Source organism: Paroedura picta, chromosome 14 (assembly GCF_049243985.1).
Source record: "Paroedura picta isolate Pp20150507F chromosome 14, Ppicta_v3.0, whole genome shotgun sequence".
NCBI classification, from domain to species: domain Eukaryota; kingdom Metazoa; phylum Chordata; class Lepidosauria; order Squamata; family Gekkonidae; genus Paroedura; species Paroedura picta.
In genome coordinates this window covers 15,177,528-15,189,786 of record NC_135382.1, presented here as the reverse complement: position 1 = coordinate 15,189,786, position 12,259 = coordinate 15,177,528, and the positions used below count along the sequence as shown (strand labels likewise).

The 12,259-nt window shown below is 47.4% G+C and overlaps 1 protein-coding gene and 1 non-coding gene across 7 annotated transcripts in view; one reads left to right on the top strand and one right to left on the bottom strand.

Annotated features, from left to right (window-relative positions):
• The window catches only part of PRR5 (proline rich 5), a 49,180-nt gene extending 38,857 nt beyond the window's left edge, over nucleotides 1-10,323 (bottom strand). For 4 of the 6 annotated variants that reach the window (XM_077309675.1, XM_077309676.1, XM_077309674.1 and 1 more), the window contains exon 1: nucleotides 9,890-10,323. The gene's annotated coding sequence lies outside the window, so the exon portion shown is untranslated. Of the gene's footprint in view, nucleotides 1-9,416; nucleotides 9,770-9,889 lie in introns of those variants that run through there. The other 2 variants (XM_077309679.1, XM_077309677.1) reach the window with 2 other exon arrangements.
• Nucleotides 1,808-2,006, top strand: LOC143824110 (U2 spliceosomal RNA). Its single transcript, XR_013226693.1, has one exon. It is a non-coding gene; the product is annotated as a U2 spliceosomal RNA (small nuclear RNA).
• Nucleotides 10,324-12,259: the final 1,936 nt, after the last annotated feature.

Here is a 12,259-nt window from a genome sequence, read left to right as displayed (position 1 = left end):
TTCAGGGCCTCTGATGTTATGCGTTAAGAAAACACTGATTTTTCAGCATTCCCTTTTGTAATGCAGGCACCATCAGCAGCCATGCTGGGCCGGGCCCATGCCTAAAGGTAAAGGTAAAGGTATCCCCTGTGCAAGCACCGAGTCATGTCTGACCCTTGGGGTGACGCCCTCTAGCGTTTTCATGGCAGACTCAATACGGGGTGGTTTGCCAGTGCCTTCCCCAGTCATTACCGTTTACCCCCCAGCAAGCTGGGTACTCATTTTACCGACCTCGGAAGGATGGAAGGCTGAGTCAACCTTGAGCCGGCTGCTGGGATCGAACTCCCAGCCTCATGGGCAGACAGCTTCAGACAGCATATCGCTGCCTTACCACTCTGCGCCACAAGAGGCTCTGGGCCCATGCCTACAGTGTCCCAATAGGGACACAAAATTCCCTATCCCGCTCCATGGCACTTCACGGTGCTGTGGATCCGAATGGGACATTTCTTTCACTTCCAACATGGTGGGATAGCATTGTGACACTACCCCACCTTTGTGAACCTCCTGCCACTGCTGCCCCAGCTTTGTGTGTGCACATGAAAAGCTGGGGTGGCTGTGTCCAGCAAAGAAAATCTTCTCCCATCAGTACACAGGAAGCAGTCTAGAACAAACAACTAAGGGTTTGCAAAACCTTGGGGTTTCTCGACGGCCCTGGAAGGGTTTCCCAAATGACTGGGAGTTAATTTTTTAAATAATTTTTTTTAATGTGCTGAACATTTATCAGGTGATATGACCATGTATGGTTATGTCAACTCACCCACCCCCTCCCAAAATGGCCAATGAAGGGTCTGAAGTGGTTGGAAATGGGAGGGGCCCCAGGTGGGTGTGTACACAGTTGTGCTTCCCAACCATATTCAACACAATCACACCATTTCTGGGGGGTTTCAAAGCCTGATGAATGTTTCAGGGGTTTCTCTTAGAACACTACATTCACATCTTTATTCAGCTACAGATTTGTTGGCTTACTCATTTTTTCTCTCTCTGATCAGGTCAGCATTAGTGAAGCTTCCTTGAGGAGAGTCAGAATCCTAATTCCCACCTTTGACTATTACATTGGTCATTATCACATGCTAACCTGGAAGGGCAACCAGAGACCAAAAAAAAACAAAGTAGCTTTGTCAGAAGAAACAATAAGCCTTGAAATAACCCTGGCTTCCAATTTAGATTTTCACATCTACCAGATAAAAAAAAGGGGCAGCTTCAGGATGACAAATGAGTTAGGGAAAGCATAGCACAATACTTACCTTTTGGCCCCGCTATCAAAAACCAGGACGGATCATTTTGAATACACCTTGGTCCTTAAGAATCAGTAGCCCAGAACTTTGGGTGATTGATAACACTGTATTTGGTGGGGACCTTTAGCCTGACTCCAAACAGCATGATTGTTTTTCATTAATGGACTGTTATAACCTTCCAGGAGCTGGCTTCGGGAGTGGCAGGGGAGTAAAAATCTAAATAATAATAAAAACAACAACAACAAGCCAGGCTGAAAGGAACACATTAAAGGTTGGCAGAGTTGTTTGGGGACCTTGTTGCCAAAACAAGAAGTCTTTGTCCAAAAGTTTACCCCCTTGCAGCCACTTTCCATGTTCCTGAAATCAGCACTAGGAAGTTTTAGTTAGTTAGTTAGTTTTATTACGGTCATAGACCAGCATATGAAACATCCATTAAAACCGGGAATTAAAACATCTTAAAAGATAACAATAGAAAATAGAAAAGGTAGACTGTCCAGATTCATTTAAAACAGACTATTCTATTACGAATTTTGATCGCTTCTCGGCCTTTTGGCTAAGATCAAGTGTAGTATCAACACTAGGAATCCGCTGGAGAAATTCAGGCAGAGAGGATGTGAAATCTATCAGACATCTTTCAATGGAAAGGGAAAGGGAAGCTGAGGTAGAGAGAGTTGTGGATACCGACATAAATTTTCTCCATCTGGTCCCTCCATGTATGTGACTAGAATCACCTGAGGAGCCCCAATGGAAAAAGCCTGCCGCAAGAAATGTGTGTGTGGGGGAATGAAACCACATTGCACTAAAGCCTAGCAACAAACAAAGTATAACTAAGAGGTGAAGGGTAAAAGCCATATTGTAGCACTCAGCAACAAAAAAAAGGGAGGGAAAGAAAACAGGAGGGCATTCCACAATAGTTCTGCAGACCTCTTACTGCTGAAAAGATTAATTTTTAACAGAACAGGGGACAAATAGTAAGGAATTTAGGTCCAGAGGTAAATGAGCTCAAGTCTCCTTTTGCTCCGATATGCTAGCCCGCATAGGAATATCCGTATTCCCAGGGGAAGGCTGTGGTGTTTGTGATGAAGAAGCAAAGGGGCTAGGGGAGGATCCCTCACCTGCAGGCAGCTCGAGGGGGCTTCGTGGGAACAGAGGGGGAGCACAACTACATCTTGCCAGAATCTGCTCTACTTCTGGCTGGCCCTTTCCAGTGTCTTTTCTGCCTTCTCCAGCAGCTTCCGCAAAACTTTTGTAAGCATATCTAGCCGAAGCGAGTACAAAAGACAAAGCAGGTTGTGTAAAGAGTGACCGGGATCAGGGCCCTGCAGGACTTGAAGCAGTTCCGCTGGGCCTGTAAGGCTGAGCTGTTCCACCAAGCCTATGGTTGAGGCCTAGAAATACAACTATCGATAGCTAATCTCCCCACACAAGTGCAACCAACATCTGTACTCCACTCAGAAATGCTTAATAACAAGGCACTGTACCCACTTCTTCCTACCAGAAAGGAGACGGCAAACATTTGACTGGTTTTAAATGTGAATTTGGTTATTTTAAATGCAGAATGTTTAATTCGCGGTTCTATTGCTGACATGTTGTGAGACACCCTGAGCCCTGGGGAAAAGGTGGCATATAAATTTGATAAATAAATAAATAGGATGCAGTGGAGAATCCCCTAAGGAAATTCCCTAAGACTAGTGCCTGAGGATACAATTTATCTTAGAGAGGAGACAAGAAGGGACTTCCACCCTCATGGCTGGTGGCATAAACAGCACAGCAAAACAGCTTGGGTGGGCATTCAAACCCAATTCTTCCTGACCCTAGTCCCGACACTACAGTTGACTTACATAAATGCAACTCATATCACACAATGAGAAGCCCTCCAGTGCTGACTGGACAGCGTCCAGCTAAGTAACCAAGGAAGTGGGGTACCAAGCTCTGGACCTGCCTCTCTCCCTCCTTCATTCATTGTCACACCCATGCATGCACCTGTTGTTTGGGAAACCAAAAAACACCTATGGGGGATGCAGCTAGGGACAAATAAAGGATTGTTGGTGCTGACACACACTTCATGGAAGCCCAACCCCATAACTTGGTATTGAATGAAAAAAACAGACTGGTCCCCCATTGTTGATGTTTTTGGCCATCTCTGTTGTTCCAAATGACCTGGATGAAAGCCCCCTTACCTGTGATCACCTGAACTAGCACCTGTTAACCTAAGTCTTCCCTCCTCGTAGGATGGAATTCTTGAACCACACCCCGGTAGAACATCTCAGATTTGGACACAAATGTTTTCTCCATGTTGTCACACTGATGTGGCGGGAGAAACCAGAGGAGGGTCTCACACAAATATTTTTTCTTACCTCTCAGGTGGCAAAAAAAAAAAACCCATGCAAAGATACAGCACTTTGAAGCGCTCTACGTCTTCAAGTATTGAAGAAGAAGAGTTGGTTCTTATATGCTGCTTTTCTCTACCCGAAGAAGTCTCAAAGTGGCTTACAATCCCCTTCCCATTCCTCTCTCCACAATAGACATCCTGAGAGGTAGGTGAGGCTGAGAGAGCCCTGAGATTACTGCTCGGTCAGAACAGCTGTCAGGGCTGTGATGAGCCTAAGGTCACCCAGTTGGCTGCATGTGGAGGAGCGTGGAATCAAACCCAGCTCACCAGATTAGAAGTCCGCACTCCTTACTTCTACACCAAGCTCTACTGGGCATATATATGCAGTCCTGAACAGTCTTGCAGTGGTACTTTAAATTTAGGAACACTTATTTCAGATGTTCCAACTCTAAGATAATTACACCTTAACAGTATATGCATAATTGGTAGCCTAGCATATAGAATCAGGCATATTTATAGAATTTATACATATAAATGCCCTTGATTTCTGAATGTAAGAACACTGCCCTCCATTCTCAGTTCCTTGGAGGAAAGATAAATTATGACAGATGGTTTGGATCTATTGATTAGCCACTCATTTATCGACCGAGGCGGGCTTCCCAAAACATTCACACAAGCAAACAAAAGCCACATATTAATTTTACTAGGACCAACCAAAATGACACACCGCAAGACTTCAAGTTCTCTAGTCTACAATTCTTCAATGGCCTTAGCGTGAATAAATAAAATGAAAAAGATGGGCTGAGGGGAAAATATTTTCAGGCGTCCCTGTTTCATTTCCAACAAACAGCAAAATATGGCCAATCCAAAGTGAGGGGACAGGTAGGTTAACACACCCCAACGCGCACGTAGTAGAACCCTAAGATCACTTTCTTGGGAGTAAGACCCATCAAACGGTCCTGATTATAACAACTGTCTTAACCACAGCACAGCATCCCAAACCTTAACCCACTTGGACTCAGACAGACAGACAGACAGACAGACAATATCTTTATTACGGTCATAGTCCAGCAAAGTCAAAATTAGCAATTTTGCAATTACAAAAAATTTAAAAATTGCCAAAAACATGGATCCGTTCAGTCATGTCCGACCTGCCACTTGGACTCAGGTAAGCCAATCAATCCCCTGCCTGAATTACAGGGTTAGCAGAACCTTATAAGGCTGCCTTAAGGACTTGAATATGAACAACTCTGAACAATATATAAAAGCTATTTGTCATCGTGACAGCATTGCATCAGGACAAGGCTAATAAAACACAATACATGAATAAAAGGATCTGTGTATGTATGTTTGGCAGGCATAAGTCATCTGAAAATAAAAACAGATGTTTCAAAATTGGCTATCAGCTTCGGGGTGATCGTTGGTGCTACAATGCCAAAAATGAGAATTGGAATATCTTGGCACAATTTACAACCAGAACTTCTGTCCGCTATTTTCTGTGGAAACTACAATATTCGCTAAAAACCAGGAAAGTGAAGGCAGTTCAAGACAGGCAGAGTACCGAATATTCCCTCCCTCGCAGTTTTTCTACGCTTCAAAAAACATTCCTTACTCTGTGACAATGTACTTTCTTAATCAACAGTTGTCCTGGCAACCACCGTTTTTTGTTGTTCCTCTCCCAATATTGCTTCATTTGAATAGCAGCGTTGGAGGAAAGTTTTATGGACACTTGAGACCACTAAAAAGAAAGTGGGTTCTAGATCAAATCAAGCCTGAACTCTCCCTAGAAGCTAAAAGGACTAAGCTGAAGCCAACTCATTTTGGTCCCATTAAGAGAAGCCAAGAGTTACTGTAAATGACAGTAGCGCTAGGAAAAGTTCAAGGCCCCACATGAGATGGATGGACTCAATCAAGGAAGCCACAGACCTCAGGTTGAGATATCTGAGCAAGGCTGTCAATGCCAGGACATTCTGGAGGCCCCTAATTCATCGGGTCACCATAAAGTCAGAAGCCACCTGACAACACTTAACATGTACACACCATATTCGTCCATTGGTTTAGCCCAGTTTTTCTCAACTTTTTTAACCATTGAGAAACCCCTGAAACATACTTCAGGCTTCAAGAAATCCCACAAGTGATGCTATCATGCAGAATATGGTTGTGAAGCATAGCTGTGTACACATTATGATGTGGTAGACTAAGAGTTATTGCCCCCCACCTCGCCGGGTTGGGATTTGGGGAAACGGCCCTTCGATGGCTGTGTTCCTTTTTTTGGAACCGGACACAGAGGGTGGCAGTGGGGGAGACTCTGTTGCGCCCTTACAGACTCCCTTGTGGGGTCCCACAGAACGCAATACTCTCCCTCATGCTATTTAGCAACTTTATGCGCCCCCTAGGAGAGTTGGTCTACAGTTTGGGTTGGCTGGATTGTCGTCAATATGCAGATGATACCCAGCTCTATCTCCTCATGGACAGCCACCCAGACTCCCCCGCAGATGCATTCGCCAGATGTTTGGAAGCCATAACTGGATGGTTGGAGCAGAGCCGCCTGAAACTCAAGACGGAGGTCCTGTGGTTGGGCAAGAATGGGCAGGACTGGAAATGTGTCTCCCCACCTTTGCAGGGGCACAACTTAACATCTTGTCCACAGCAAGGAATATGGGAGTGATTCTGGAGGATTCTGACTTTCAATGCATGGCACTTTACCCATCTTTGCCAGCGAAGCTACCAGCACTCTACCTGCCCCCAGACTGTCTAGCCACAGTGATCCATGTGATGGTCTCCTCTAGATTGGACTTCTGTAACTTACTCTATGCTGGCCTACCCTTGTCCTTGACCCAGAAACTCCAGCTGGTACAAAATGCAGCTGCTAAGGTCTTCACGAGTCCATCTTGGAGGGTCCACGTCCAACCTATGCTGAGGCAGCTGCACTGGTTACGAGTTATTGCCCGGATCAGGTTCAAGGTTCTGATCATTAAGGCCATCCACAGCTTGGTCCCTGCCTATCTGAAGGACCATTTGTCTGCTTATACCCCCTGAAGGGCCCTTCGCTCTGCGAGCACTAATCTGTTGGTGGTCCCTGGCCCCAGAGAGATACACCTGGCTTCGAACCAGGCCAGGGTATTTTCAGTCCTGGCTCCTGCCTGGTGGAATGAACTCCCAGGAGAGCTGAAGGCCCTGACGGCACTGTCAAAGTTCCACAGGGCCTGTAAAATAGAGATGACGATATATGGCCCTATCATTCAACAAATGTTTTACAAACTTATAAAATATGTGTAGAATTTATTTATATATAGCCATAGGCCTTGACAAAATATAAGAACTTAAAAAAATTAATTCCCACCCATTCCGGAAACCTTTCCAGGGCCATCAGGATACCCCAGAGTTTCACAAAACCCTGGTTTGGCATCACCACCCGAAGACAGTGCATCATATGACCAGCATGCCACTGCTAGAAATTAGCCTCCCTGCGTCATACTCTACCCCAAACCAGGGAGATGACATTTCCATTGACCCCTTCCTCTCACTGCCGACATCCACTTCGCACCCCTAAGCTATTCCTGGGTGTCTGCAGATTTGCACCATCTCCCATTATTCATTGATTTATTCATCGTTTGTAGTCTGGCTTTGTCGCTTGGACTCAAGGCAGAATGATTCCATTCAATCAACAAGAGGGGACATTCTATAAACCATGCAGTAGATTTGGATTGTAGAACCAACCAGAAGTTTAAATCTGGAAGAGAATGTGACACGTTATGTGCAGTAGTATAGGCCACTGTTCCCAATAATTTCTTCAAGTTTGGGTTTGCATTTTAGAATCATAGAATCATAGAGTTGGAAGGGGCCATACAGGCCATCTAGTCCAACCCCCTGCTCAACGCAGGATCAGCCCTAAGCATCCTAAAGCATCCAAGAAAAGTGTGTATCCCACCTTTGCTTGAAGACTGCCAGTGAGGGGGAGCTCACCAGCTCCTTAGGCAGCCTATTCCACTGCTGAACTACTCTGACAGTGAAAATTTTTTTCCTGATATCTAGCCTATATCGTTGTAGTTTAAACCCATTACTGCGTGTCCTCTCCTCTGCAGCCAACAGAAACAGCATCCTGCCCTCCTCCAAGTGACATCCTTTCAAATACTTAAAGAGGGCTGTCATGTCCCCTCTCAACCTCCTTTTCTCCAGGCTGAACATTCAACAAATTTATATATAGCCATATATATGAGCACACGCTCACGGGCGCCTCTTCTCCCGGACTTTACGGCCACGTGTGTTCGAGCCTGGGGTCGCCATTTCGTGGGGGCGAGGCCACACTATATATAAAAGAGTTGAATTTTTGGTCCGTTTTCGCACTGAAATGCGCCTCTTTGGGCACAGACCCAAATTGCCCCCTCACTTGTCCCACACAAAGGAATACCCAGAAAACCGGTTTTCATTTATTAAAACAGGGACTAATGGGGTCCAATTGGGGCCTGCCAAATGTTGAAATGCATGCAACCAGGGTTCTCCCCCACCTGCCATTTTGAATTGATTAGGAACACCCCTTTCCTCATTGTCATCCTCTCTCTCCCCTCCATTCTGAAAAATCTGCCTTTTATTAAAAAAAAGAAAAGAAAAAGGGGGTGATTGCGTTACAACGCTGTTTCTCTTTTTAAAAAGCAGTCTTGCAGACTTACGCAGCAGTGTTATGTTGTTATAACATTATAACTCAAGTTTTTTTTCTTTAATCACATTCAGAAGTTCAGAACCCTTTTGGGGAAGGGGGGATGCAATCAAGGGTGCAGAATGGTGGGATTAAGGGATGCAATGAAAAAAGTTGCAACCAGGGACCTTTGAAGAAGGGGAAAGGAGCAAATCATGATGGGAGGCTGCCTCTACTAGCCTCAGTGTGGAAAGCATCCAAAGCAAATTTCAGCCTTGGCCACAAGGGGAGGCAAGCCCAAATGCAGAAAGGCCTAGCATGGACTCACAGCATCCAAAGGAAATTCAAAGTGAGGTATGTCCCCCAATGCGGAAATGGTTTAAGTAACTTCATAATATCTTCCATGTAGTTCTGCGCAGTTTGGGGGAAGCCAGGAGAGGAGGAACCCCACAACATGACGCCATGTTGTGTTTTCTTCCTCCATACTGTTGGCCATCAACAATGCCTTCTCGGTTGCGGCCCCCCACCTTGTGGAGAGGCCTGCCTGAAGAGTATTCACCAATGTTCCGCATATTCTTGTCACTCCCACCAGAGATATACATCTCCTCACGTGGCAGCTGTGTTGACTAAACCACAACGCAAGTGTTATGTCATACCAGCATTTCCGCCACAAGAAGCAGAAAGGCAGAGAAAGGCAGGCCCCAGGCCCTCAGCCGAGTCGTGGGGTCACGGCAGCTGTTATGCTCCACATGCTATGGCACAGGTCTCAAAGAGTTTAGGGCCAGCAGTCTCCTTCGCTCACCACAGGTCTCTCGGGGGGGGGGGTCACAACAGCCACAGCAAATGCAACTGCAAGGCACAGAGAGAAGCAGTCCTGAAAATGACCTACGGACCATGCTGGTCGGACTGGGACTGGTTGGTCCAGCTGTGACTGCACAGATTGCACACCTAGATATTGGCATTTTGGTGGATTTCCCTATTGATCTATCAATCTATCAATCTGTCTGTCTGTCTGTCCTTCCTCGGTGTAACTCTGCCACAGGATCGGTTTGTCCGACTCCCTGCTGCCCGCGTGGTGTGGCAGTATCCTCACCACAGGTTCGACCCAGAAACAGCCGCCAGCCACCCAACAGCAAGCCCTAAAACACCACATCGGAATATCCATCAAACTAACCCGGGGATCCGTCCAACGGGGAGAGGCAGCGCCCGTCTGTAACACGCGGCCGTCCCCGTCTCGTCCCCCCCACGCCATGCCCTCCGCCTGCACGACCCCCGACGCGCTCTCGTCCTTCCAAGCAGCCAGGGATGCGTCCCAGACGGGCGGACTGCAGGGCAACGGCGCCGCTCCGCTTCAGGTCCAGGGTCCCCGGGGCGCGCTTCGCCCACCCGGACCGCCCCTTGGCGGCTTGGCTCCCGAGAGCGGCCGAAGAACCCCAGACGGGGAGAGCTGCAGCCCCGCGTCCGCCCGCCCGCCGCCCTCCAGCGCAGCCAGATCGAGCCCCGCCGAAGGCAGGCAGGCGGGCGGGCAGGCAAGCGGCGGCGGCGGAGGGCTCCCCGGACCAGCCCCGCCTGCCCCTCCGGGAACGGGACTCCCGCCCCGCTCTCTCCCTCTCGCCCTCGCCCGGCCGGCCGCGCCGCTCGACTCACCGCCTGCCGCCGCCCTCCTGCCTTCCCCGGGCCCGCTCGGGCGGCTCTGGCGTGGCTGGCTGCGGCGGCGGCGCAGTGCGGCCCCGCGGAGACGAGATGCGCTGCGCAAGGGAAGGTGGCCGCCTCGCCTCCTGGAGCATGCTGGGATGGCCGCCCGGGGGCCCCGCTAGCCAGCCAGCCGCCCCCTCCCCCGCCGCCACCGCTGCCGAGCATGTGCAGAGTGCTTTTGCCCGCGGGTGGCGCGGCTGGCCGGGAGCGCGCTCCGGGAGCTTGGTGCGGGCGCCTTGGGAGCGCGCTTGGGTGGGTTGGGCTCTTCGGGGAGGGGGAGGGTCTCCCTGACTGCTGGCGTCTCCGAAGGGAACGGCAAGGCTCCCCCGAATGTTTCCGGGGCTGTCTTCCGAAAAGGGGGTTGGGAGATCTCCTGGGTACGGAGAGGAGTGAGAGGCAAGGGTTGCAAGGTGGGAGGGCGTGGGTCCCCGGAGTGATGTGCTTTGTGGATTAGGGTCTGTTGTGGAGGGTGTTGGGGGAGGGGGATTTGGGACCCACGTGGCTGCTGACAATTTCTGCTTCCATTGAAACGCCCTGAAATGCTGGAAAGGGGCAAGGGAAACAAAGAATGTGGCCTCTGGTAAAAGGAGGGCTGGGCTGGGCTGCCCTAGGCATCTTCAGGAATCCATTGGGATCTGGAATGGGTTCAGTTCTGTTGTGTTACCTATAGAAGCTGCCATTCATGGTTCACTCTTTTTCCTTTGGTATTTTTTTTAATACCCTTAATCATTTCTGAAGGCAGAAGCTTTCTCTCTCTGGTCTATTGGCACCCTCTTCATCCAAAGCAAGGTGCCCACTTCCTTGCATCTGAAGAACCGGAAAGCTGATGCTGGAATAAAATATTATTATTCACTGACCCAATTAGAGCATTGAAAGGTGCCACGCAAGGCTGTCTTTTGGCCCCCAAGTTGTTCATTTTATAGATAAGCAATATGGTGAATTATATGAATGATATCAGATTTCATCCCCCCCAAATCAGCACATTGACATATATCATTGTTATATATGCCAATTGTTAAATCTGTGATTTTGGAGGTGGCCAGAGATCCTGGGGGTGAATTGAGCTCTCTATTAAGATCCCAACATGGTACAAGGAGCAGTCAACCAGAAACTGACCCAAACCCCAATTTATATACAAAAGCAAATAGTGGATCTTCTGGCCAGTTTGTGCTGTTGGTCAGTTTCCATTTAAATTGACTTGATGTGGCAGAGGGGATCTAGATGTGCTTTCGTCAATTACATTGTAAGCCATGATCCTGATGGGGGCTCAGTCCTCAGCAGGTCTATAGACACAACATCAATGACTGAGTTCTGGAATCGAGAGCATTGATGAAGCCTTGAACAGACTTACCAAATATTGCCAAATTCAGCATCTCCAAATAAAAGTAATGGCTTTTGGAAAGTGCCCCAAAATAACAACTGGAAAATTGATGGAGCAAATCAAAACCTTGAAATATTTGGGCATAATAATACAGGCCTCTGGATCCAATCTAGCTCATTGTAACTATGTTGCTGACCATACCAAGAGTTCCGCTTGAGCCATAATTAAATATTTTCACACAAAAGGGGGACATTACATTCCTGCTGCTTTAAAGCTTTAAACATAAATGATTAGTTTTAAATGGTTTAAATTGTTTCAATGACTGTAAATTATAAATTGTTGTGCACCTGCTTGAGCCTTCAGGGAAGGGCAGCATATACATTTGAGAAATAAATAAATAAAGCAAAATCACTTTTGTGACTTCTGTATGGTACACACTTGGGATGGGTTACTTCTGGCCTGATGCTTTGAGGAAAAGTCCAGTCAAAATTCTTACAAGCTATCTTACAGACACCAAGCCTCCCTCCTGCGACGACTACTACAAATCCGCCCAACCCACTGGGCCTCAGTATGAGTTGAGCTGATGCTCTTTGCAGGTTCCACCATTCTTTAATATTATTGTTGTTATTATGTTATTGTTGTTATCACCTTGTTATTACTAGAAATAGAGTTACCTGTATTGTTTCTTGTTTCATGTAAACCGCCCTGAGCCTTTGGGGAAGGTGGCATATAATTACAAACAATGAATGAATGAATGAATGAATGGTGTCTCAAATTGTGTGAGGTGGGCATGGTCAGAGTGCAGGCCAGAATACATTTGGGACCCTTTTATTTGTGGTTTTAATTAAACTTAGATAACCAAGCCTCCTTTCATTGATAAGATGAGATTCTTATCAATCCAGATGGTTCCCCATAAGAAGCTTCAGCACAGGACTATTTTGCCACTATTAGACAAACTTTCATGTCTGTCTGATAGAATGCACGTCAAAAAACTTTGGGTT